Source organism: Engraulis encrasicolus, chromosome 8 (assembly GCF_034702125.1).
Source record: "Engraulis encrasicolus isolate BLACKSEA-1 chromosome 8, IST_EnEncr_1.0, whole genome shotgun sequence".
Taxonomy (NCBI): domain Eukaryota; kingdom Metazoa; phylum Chordata; class Actinopteri; order Clupeiformes; family Engraulidae; genus Engraulis; species Engraulis encrasicolus.
Window position 1 is genome coordinate 21,609,253 of NC_085864.1, and position 10,000 is coordinate 21,619,252.

Consider the following 10,000-nt stretch of genomic DNA (forward strand, 5'->3'; position numbering starts at 1 on the left):
TGTCAAGATGCACTATGATTAATTATGATGCGCATTATAAATTGTTATAAATGCGCTCATAATGCGCTATAGATATGGGCTTCATAGAGAGTGTTACCTTAGTTTCCACTGCATTGCAGAGTGTGATGGCCCAGTGTGCCACACCAAGACGACAGAGTGGCTATGGCCTCCACAGCCATGTCCAGCTGCGCTAGTGTTTCCATATACACTAGAAAGCATATTAGTGATTGGCAGGGCCCTAAATTAACTTTTTTCATCACCAGCCAAAATGGCTTGTAGATGTTATTCTCACTAGCCAAATACACACTCACTAATGGGTCAAAGTGGCTAGTTGGTATTTTTTAGCCGAACTGAAATTTCACCAGCATTTGGCCGGTTGGCTGGTGCTAATTTAGAGCACGAGAGATTGGTATGTGTATTATTAACCCATTGACGCCTAAGGCACCTGCAAAAAAGGGTGCTGAATGCCTGAGCCCATTTTAAGAAAAGCTGCCCTCAGCCTATAAAAACCTAAATATCTCAGCTTCTGAAGCACATAAAAATATGCCCTAAGTTGCATTTAAATGCTAAGACCCTCATCTTTCATTAGAATGTGTTCATTCATCTCAATCAAACTGAGATATTTAATAAAGTTGTCTCAAATCTCATTAGCCTGAATGTTGCGTAATGCAGCTCCAGGCGCCAGGGCCAATGCTGCACAACGCAACATCAGGCACCAATGTATTACAGTATGTTAGCTGACCATTCTGAAAAAAAAACTTTTTTATAACACTATCATTTTTTGCCTTTATTGGAATTCAATAGCGTGAGAGTTGACAGGAAAGCTATGGGAGGGAGAGACATGGAAGGGTTGAAAAATGACCCAGACTAGACTCGTTCCCATGGGCAATGTTGATCGTATATACTAGTACCTGCATATTAGTGCACTGCACCAGAGCTCTCATAACGTAAGGCTCTTAAATTCCACATTATATTCTATGGAGGTCAACATTTTTTTTTCAAACTTCCATCCTCCCCAACATTCCTTTCGTGCCCGTGTGGTATACCCCAGGAGGGTAATAGCCTCTGCCAGAGTGCTGGCCAAACACCACTTTCCCTTGGCCTGCCCACCACTGTACAGAATAAACTATGTGTGCCAAGCCTGCCCACAGCAACCACTGGCTCTGCATGAGCTGTGCCAGAGTGATCTCACAAATGCACACACACACACGCACACACACATACACACACGCACACACATATACACACACACATACTACACACACACACACACACACCAGTCGGTTGTATTAGGTGCACACACACGCACAAGCATGCACGCATACGCATACACGCACACACGCACGCACGCACACACACACTCAAACATAGACATATAACTTCTGGAAAAAACCTGGAAGCCGTTCATAGGTTCGTCAAATACAGAGAGAGTCTCCAAAACTTGTCATTAAGGATACGGAGGGGGGATTGTCAAAACTCGTCGTTATAGGGGAAAGAGTTAAGGGCTTCTTCAGTTCGCCTCTGCCGAGGAACCCTTGAAGAAACTCTTTAGAAAACCTTGGGAGTTCTGGCCCAGCCGTGGCTCAATCGGCTGGGCACTCGCTTGCTACACCGGCGACCCGGGTTCGATTCCGGCCCGAGGTCATTTGCCGAGCCTTCCTCCTTTCTCTCTTTCATTTCCTGTCCCTCTGACACTGTCCTATAACAATAAAGGCATTTTTCAAAGCACCTACATATTCAGAGAATGATTATGAGTGTCCCCACAATGGAAAATGAGAATCTTGTCTTTTATTTACAGTGCAGAGTGAGAGGCATGTGAGGAAGTGAGCTGTGTGCTTTCCCATCTACACCTCAGCCTGAAGAGGAGACAATACAAATAAGCATCAAACAACCAGCACAGCGTATACCCATCATGGGGGGTTTCATCTACACACAGGGGAGTCTCCCCAGGTCAGTTTTGTTTTCACATTAAGCTCAGCTTGTTGAACAGCAGTGAATAGGGCCCAGCATTTAAATAACAGGCAGAGGCTGGTTGTGAAGTGTGCCACAGACAACACACTAGGAACAATGGAGTAAAAGGATGGGCCTGCTGCATTCAAAGGTGTCTCAGTAACATCTACATCAGGGGTGAGGAACCTATGTCTCGAGGGCCGCTTGCGACCCTTGAAGCCATTTTATCCAGCCCCCGACATACTTTCAGTGTTATGCAGCTTCATATGAAATATGACATATTTTATAAAGGAATCTTAGAAATTCCATTTGCAATACAATTAAGCTATATTCAGGAGACATAAAGAAGGTGGGGTCTGTTGTGAAGGTGGCTGCCTTCAATATAGGCCTAAAGTGCAGGGCGAAATCCTGGTTTGTGTTCATAGGACGACATCTTAGAGGACTTTTACGGCCCTTTTGGAGCAATTTGAAGTGGCCCTTCGAATGAAAAAGGTTCCCCACCCCTGCTCCACATGCAAAGCCAGGCATATACTTCTCCACCGTTCATGCCAGCACACTAACCCTCTACAGCTCCTTTGCCACCTCCTTCCATGATCTCCTGTCTCCACTATCAACACGTGTTCCTCAAGGTGTTCCTCATATCTGCACACACTGTAGTTTGTGGTAAGAGATGTACATGAAGTTGCCTAGTTCTTGAATGGCTCACCACCAAGTTGGACAAATAAGTATAACACAGACTTGAAAAAGTAATAAATAAAGAAGCACTTAACAGATTCGTTTTTCATTTTTTAACATCAACATTTTGGGATGGAACCCTTCCTCAGTGTGAGATGGTGATGGATGGCGATTAATCCAAATCTCAAGGAAGTGTTTCACCCAAAAGGTTTATGAGGCAATGAAAAAATGAAAGCCAAATCTGTTGAGTGGTTCTTCAAGACTTTGATTTTCATTTTGACATAGCTAAGCACCCAGTGCAGCGCATTATTGGGTGTCGAGTGCACTTCCCCATTTTCAATACCACACAGACTAATGAGAGGACAGACACCAATGTGGCAGCCAATAATAAACAGCACAGACACAAGGTTACTTCAAGGTTGACATTGTAAATAAGGTTGTTTGTAAATATGAATCAATTTTCACTCAAAGAAACAGTCACATAGTTCAAGTCAAGTAAAGTCAAGTCGGTTTTATTGTCAATTCCTTTACATGCACTGGTCATACAAAGAATTGAAATTACGTTTCTTGGTTAGTTGGGATACTGTATAGGGCATGTACATTATGCATGTACATTTACATTTCCCCCCTAATTCCAGCAAAACTAAAAGGGAGTTTTTCCTCAATCCTGTTTCCCCCAGTAGATTAAAAAGTGCAGTAATAACCCACTCGTTCTGTTTGGTGCCCCGCAGTGATCTTGGGAGAATGTAAAACGAAAGGCAATGCAACGCTGTGGGTATTTAACATCAAACGCTTGACATCAAAAAGAAAAAAAACTATGAAATGAAAATATGAGCTATTCTAAATCTCGTAGAAAAACACACAATGCCCCAAGCATTCTCATGTTCAACAAAATCTACAAACATGAGGAAGAAGGAGTATGTGATCGGACAAACATGCAGATCTGTTGAAATATAAATATGAACTCGCTCTTTAATTCCCTCTACCTCACCACCGTTCCCCACCTTCTCTCTCTCTCTTTTCTCCCCTCTCTTTCTCACCTTCTCTCTCTATATCTGAACCCTCTCTTCGTCTCCATCTCTCCCTCACCCGCTATCTTCCCCCTCCCCCCTCCCTCCTTCCATCTTCCACCCACACCCCAACCCCCAAACCCTTCTCTTTGTGTGTGGTGCAGGAATGTGCTTGCTTTTCATTTGTGCCTATTGTGTCTGCCTCTCCGGGCCTTGGCAGCCCAGTCTTAAGCCAGCAGCGTAGCGTAGCGTAGGGTCAGGCCAGGCAGCCCAGCCGAGTCGCAATACGCAATACTGAGCCACATTCAGGAGCAGATCAAGTTTATGGGAGACTCCCCTTCTCTTATGCACCCCGTCACCTCTCCACTCCTCCTCCACTCCTTCTCTTCTGCACCCCTCCACCTCTCCACCCTTCTCTTCTGCACCCCTCCACTCCTCCTCCGCTCCTTCCTCCTACCTTCCCCTCTGCCTTCCCCAATCCCCCCCGCTCCAACACCCCCCCTTCTCATTTCCATGTCAATTGTTAATAAAATCGCAAAACCACCACCACCACCACAAGTGAGCTCTCCGATCAGTGGGTGAAGTCAAGCGAAAGAGAAAAAAAACCTTGGATCAGAAGAAAAGCATAGTGAACGAGACGCAAAAGAAAAGGCTTGGTGATTGTGGTGGTGGTGGTGGTGGGGGTGGTGGTTGTGGTGGGGGTTCGTCTCATCCCCTCATTCCAGACTGAATAGAATCAGCAGCACCTAATACAACCGACTAGTGTGTGTGTGTCTGTGTGTGTGTGTGTGTGTGTGTGTGTGTGTGTGTGTGTGTGTGTGTGTGTGTGTGTGTGTGTGTGTGTGTGTGTGTGTGTGTGTGTGTGTGTGTGTCTCTCTGTGTGTGTGACCAACCAATCTCGCCAGTCGCGACAAGCAGAACAGCCATCGCCATACGTGAAAAAAAAACACAATTTGTAGGCAAAATACTAAGGATGACAAGGAGGATATTTATATATCAGAGTAAAATGTATTTTCCAAGAGAGTCTGGACCAACATTACAGCATAGATACTAATTTAAGACAACAACCCCAAAACATAAACACAAAACATAGGAATTGCTATCTTAACCTACTGTCTACTGCATCACACCACTGAAAGAATTAAATTTTCATCAACTAAAGCAGTCAAAAGATAATACATAAGGGCCTAAGTTAACAAGAGTCCTACACTGTAGGCTACAGCTGAACCTTTAAGGTATTTTAAATGAGTTTGGGTTTGACTTATCAAAGAAAACATTACTTGGTAATTAAAAACAGTGTAATAATTAAATCTGTGTACTTCTTGTCTCGTTCTATTGTGGTTGTTTACCCATCCTATGTGTAGGTTTGTTTATTTCCATTCAGGTTGTCAACTGGTTTAGGGACAAATTAACTTACATGGCTACAAACATGAATATCTACATTCTTTAAGTTCTAGTATTTAATTATTTAGTCATTTATTTCCAGGTTTGAAATGTCAACATTTACATTTTTAAAACGTTGCCCCTGTTTGATATAAAGGAACTTCTGATTTTCCACAGGCTAAAAAGCCGCTGTCAAATGCACATCATCTTAAATGGACCAGGCATATAACCTCTTACTCAACTAAACCCCTGCAGACAGATTTCATATAGGGAGCCCCACACATTGCAAAACTTCCCACAACTGGACCACAGCAGTGGGTCTATTGAAGGCACTGTAGGGGTTGTGGTGGTGCTGGTGCTGGTCATAATGGTGGTGTGTGTGTCTATGTGCATGCGTGTGTGTGTGTGTGTGTGTGTGTGTGTGTCTATGTGCATGCGTGTGTGTGTGTGTGTGTGTGTGTGTGTGTGTGTGTGTGTGTGTGTGTGTGTGTGTGTGTGTGTGTGTGTGTGTGTGTGTGTGTGTGTGTGCGTGCGTGCGTGTGTGCACAGCAAATTTCAATTCAGAATTCTAACTCTCACAGAGCTAAATTTAACACACACACAGACACACACACACAGACACAGACACAGACACAGACAAAGACACACACACACACACACACACACACACACACACACACACACACACACACACACACACACACACACACACACACACACACACACACACAGCCTTGTTTCTCACCCGTTCAACAATATTGTATTCAGTAAATTTTGCCAATAATGCAAACATTTTTGTCATGCCAATAATGCATCTTCGTAATTAAATTGAATAGAAAGTGAGTGCAGCGACCCAAAGAATGGAGGCTTTTAGCCTTTGGCTAATTACTAGTGCCTGCATCCCCATGCCATCCCCAATCAGTGTTGCCAGATTGGGAGGTTTCCCACCCAATTGGGCTGCTTGGGATGGCCGTCTGCGGGTAAAAATGGTACTTAGCAGGAAAAAAAAAATGGCCATAGAAATCAATAGAATTGGGTAGGATTTAGTGCTTTCAGGTGGGTTTTAAGCATGTCTTGGGCTGAAAATCATCAGCTTCATCTGGCAACCCTGCCCCCAATCCAACCAATCCGGAATGAGACGAGCTACAGGATTGACCCCGGGCAGGCTTGCATGCACACGCCTTTTGACCCCGCCACACTTTCCCATTGCTCAGTCAAACCACCAGCCATCGATCCGACCGACACTGACTCCTTGACCACACACCTCTGCTTGTCTGTCTGCATCATCCCCCCAGTCCCGTCTCGTGATTTAACGTGACAGCCCATCACCCCACACACCCACCAACCAACAGCTTTAAAGGTGCACTGTGTAGGATGGTGGTCAGAATGGATATTGCATCTATGCTGCTCATTGAAACTGTGCTGTATGTTCCCAATTTTGATCTTTTCGTGAATATTTACTAAATGATAAACTAATATCGACTAATGTGACATAGTACGTACAATACGTTTTGCAGCTAAAAATGCCCATTTCTGGAAATTCAAAATGGCAGACCATGGGGAAGATCCCCCTTTTCGTGTATGAAAAGTGACATTTTCCCAGTCAAAATGAATACTTAGAATTTGATGGTGGTGGTTATTATTCATGAAATAGGTAACCTTTATGAATGGGCAGCATACATTCTGGAAATGAACTACTAAAAATATTATATAGTACACCTTTAAACTTGACATGTAACAATAAGACAATAAGACTCTTTCATACCAGAATCACTGCAGGTGACAACATGGGATTCTACAATAGTTTTCTGGCCAGATACGGTCCGATATGGTTTGTAGTGTACTATGCAGGCATATTGACCCTTGCACGCCATGTATGATTGGCAGGAGAAAATGGATACGAAGTCTATTTTCTGTATAAAATGTAGGTAGTGCAAAGATCACCAAAATGTTATATAGTAATTTCAAATATTCTGTGTATTAAAGACTGAACTGCAAGCTGAGCTCAGTGCACTGATCTACACCCACCAGCAGATATGTCTGTGTTTGAATGAATGACCATGAATGAACCAATCTGGTCGATTCTAACCCTGCCAACCTCACTCAAATGAGAGTGAATGACAACTGATGCAACCGCAAATACTCACGCATACGTGTATATGCACACACACAAACACAGAGATGAAGACAGACACACAGACAGATAGACACACAGTCTTAGTCTCAGACATCCCCTGTTGAGGGCGGGTTATGCTTCCTACTTGTGCCACAGAGTGAGCTTGTCGCAGCCATGATGCAGTTAATTTTGGTTTATGCCCTGTTTTGAAGCACGGTCTGCGCGATGTCATTCCACGCTGAAACTGCCTTCAATACAAAGAGTAAACTAGACGTGTCGGTTGTTTTTTAGCATCACAAACTCGACGAGAATGAAAATGAAACATTAAATCTTTATATCACGTGCATGTTTGATCGCACTGGCAGCCACAGTGGTAGTTTGGAACAAAGAAGTGGCTCATTTGTCGAGGACGAAGCGGAATGTTTCCTCGACCTCGGAACCACTGTTCAACTGTCCAAATAACTTCAGCGTCGTAACTTGCAAGCGCATGTGTTGTCTTTGGTTCGTGTAAATAAATCAAATAACAAAGCACGGGCAACTTATTTAATGAAGAGCTCACAGTCCGTAGACCGACGAAGGTTAGAACAAGGAAGTAGCGCTTGTTCTCGACTCGAGGACAGAGCAGGCTGGTCGAGAGGACCAATCAGAGACCCATTTTCGCCCTTTCACGCCGTCGCTCCCTGCGTCGAGACACAATTTCGGGGAGGTGCCCCAGAGTACCTGCGTGATGGGGGGGGGCTTCACTCCGTTAACTGCGCGGCTCACTGCATCATGATGCAGTGACGCTGATCTCGAGGCATAAACCACCCTTTACCCCTCTCCACACGTGCACGCGCCAACACACACACACACACAGTCTTACTCTACAACCACCCACAACAGCAGTAGTAGTAGTTGTAGTGGAAGATTTCAGACTAACCCAAAGCTAGACATACAGACACCCCCTGTCCCCCCTCTCCACATTTACAAACGCAATCTCGCACGCACACAAACGCAGGCACATACGCTCGCACGCACGCACGCACGCACGCACGCACGCACACACACACACACACACACACACACACACACACACACACACACACACACACACACACACACACACACACACACACACACACACACACACACACACGCACACACGCTCAGACATCGGCAAATCAGGACAGAGGTGAAAAGTGGGAGTGGCAGGAGGCGCTAAAAATGTGATGCGATTGGCTGAATAAAAGCTGTTACTGGTGTACACCATCCAATCAGACATGTTTCCAAGCCTTTGTCGTCATTGGTAGTAGAGGGCTACCTGACTGGGGAGTCACATGCGTTTTATAGTAAATGCCAGCCTGCTAAAATCCAAACACGTACTGTACTGTGGACCCATAATGTCCACTGTTCCGCCTGCAGAATGTTGTAGAATGTTGTAGTAGTCATTGAGAACTCTTTTCTACAACAGTATTACACATTACACAGAGCCTTTTAGCAATGCATTACGACCTGGTCATTGCCACTCTGGAAACAGCAAATTCACAATAGATGGCATGTCTTACAGATTAAGACCACTGGTTGGTTCATGACACTGCAGTAAAGTAAAAGGCATCTATTAGCCCCCCACAAATAATAAAAATCAGAGATTATGAGAACCTTTGCTGTATGTTGTATTCCTAATTTACTGAAATGAGATTTGATCGTATGGTACCTCAATTTACTAAATTAAAACCTCCCTGTACAAATAGAACACCCAACTGCCGTGCAAAATGGCAAATGAGGTTTTGGTTTACCGGTAACTGCTGTGTGTGTAAATGTGCCCTTTCCGTAGATGAAGTTCACCTGGTGAAGCTGGAACATAGGCTGAAGTCATCTGACTGGTGTCTGCAAATATTGAGTTAGTATACCATATAACTTAACAAGGTAAGACTAGTAGTACCAAGCCAGTAGCCACCAGCTCACAACCAAAAATCTCGCTCACGCTGTCTCATGTCATTTCATGTCACATGTGATGTCCTCCATGCGCACGCACACACGTACGCACGCACGCACGCACGCACGCTCTTCACTGTTTTCCAGCATTCTAAACAAAAGTCGACAGCCCTGTTTTGTGATGGCTACCACATGGAAATAAAGATCTTCTTCCGAACCTTCACCTTAAATGAAATGCTTGCAACATGAAGCGATTCAACTGCATGCCTATCTGACTTGTGTTTCACAGTATAAAAAACTGATGCCAGACCAATGCGCTGCTGACTGCAGAATATACTGCATGTCACATATTGTGTAATAAAACTCACAATTGGTGCAATATTTGATAGAATTTTGATTTAAATTCTGATTTTCCTCAATTAACAAACCTACCTACCTACAAGTAATGGCACAGGCTCTACTGCAGTGGGCCTAAGTGAGTCCTCCCCTATCTCTATAGCAAAAACACCTCTTCAGCTCTGTGACACTGAGTGCTTAACTTGACATTAACCCCTTAGCGCAGCACTATGGCACTCTATAATGTCATAGCAATGTTGTTATGATGTAGTTAAGCATTTTCAGCAAGGGAATAGGGTCGCCGGCGACCCCATCTGCAGTAAGAGGCTACGTCAAGTTGCGTCAAAAATACACAGAAAATAATAGGCTACATATTTTAGAATGTTACCTGCTGTTTTGCTGTGTCTAGTGGAGCCATTGACTATAGAGTGTTTGTAAACACGACGTTGTGAGGAGGGCCAAGACACTGGTATCCAACCATGTGAGCTAATTTTTTTACCAACAGTGGTCTCCAACAGTCAGAGGTTCAGTTGGGCGCAGTTGGTTTCGCGCAGTCAGGGGAAAACAAACATTTAGAACCCATGTATAGTGGAAGCTAACTGAAGTCTTCGACTTG

General features: G+C 44.2%; 1 protein-coding gene across 2 annotated transcripts in view; it reads right to left on the reverse strand.

The window, feature by feature from the left end:
- Window positions 1–10,000, reverse strand: part of zgc:153372 (uncharacterized protein LOC767695 homolog) — a 74,338-nt gene that overhangs the window by 24,821 nt on the left and 39,517 nt on the right. The window lies entirely within an intron of this gene.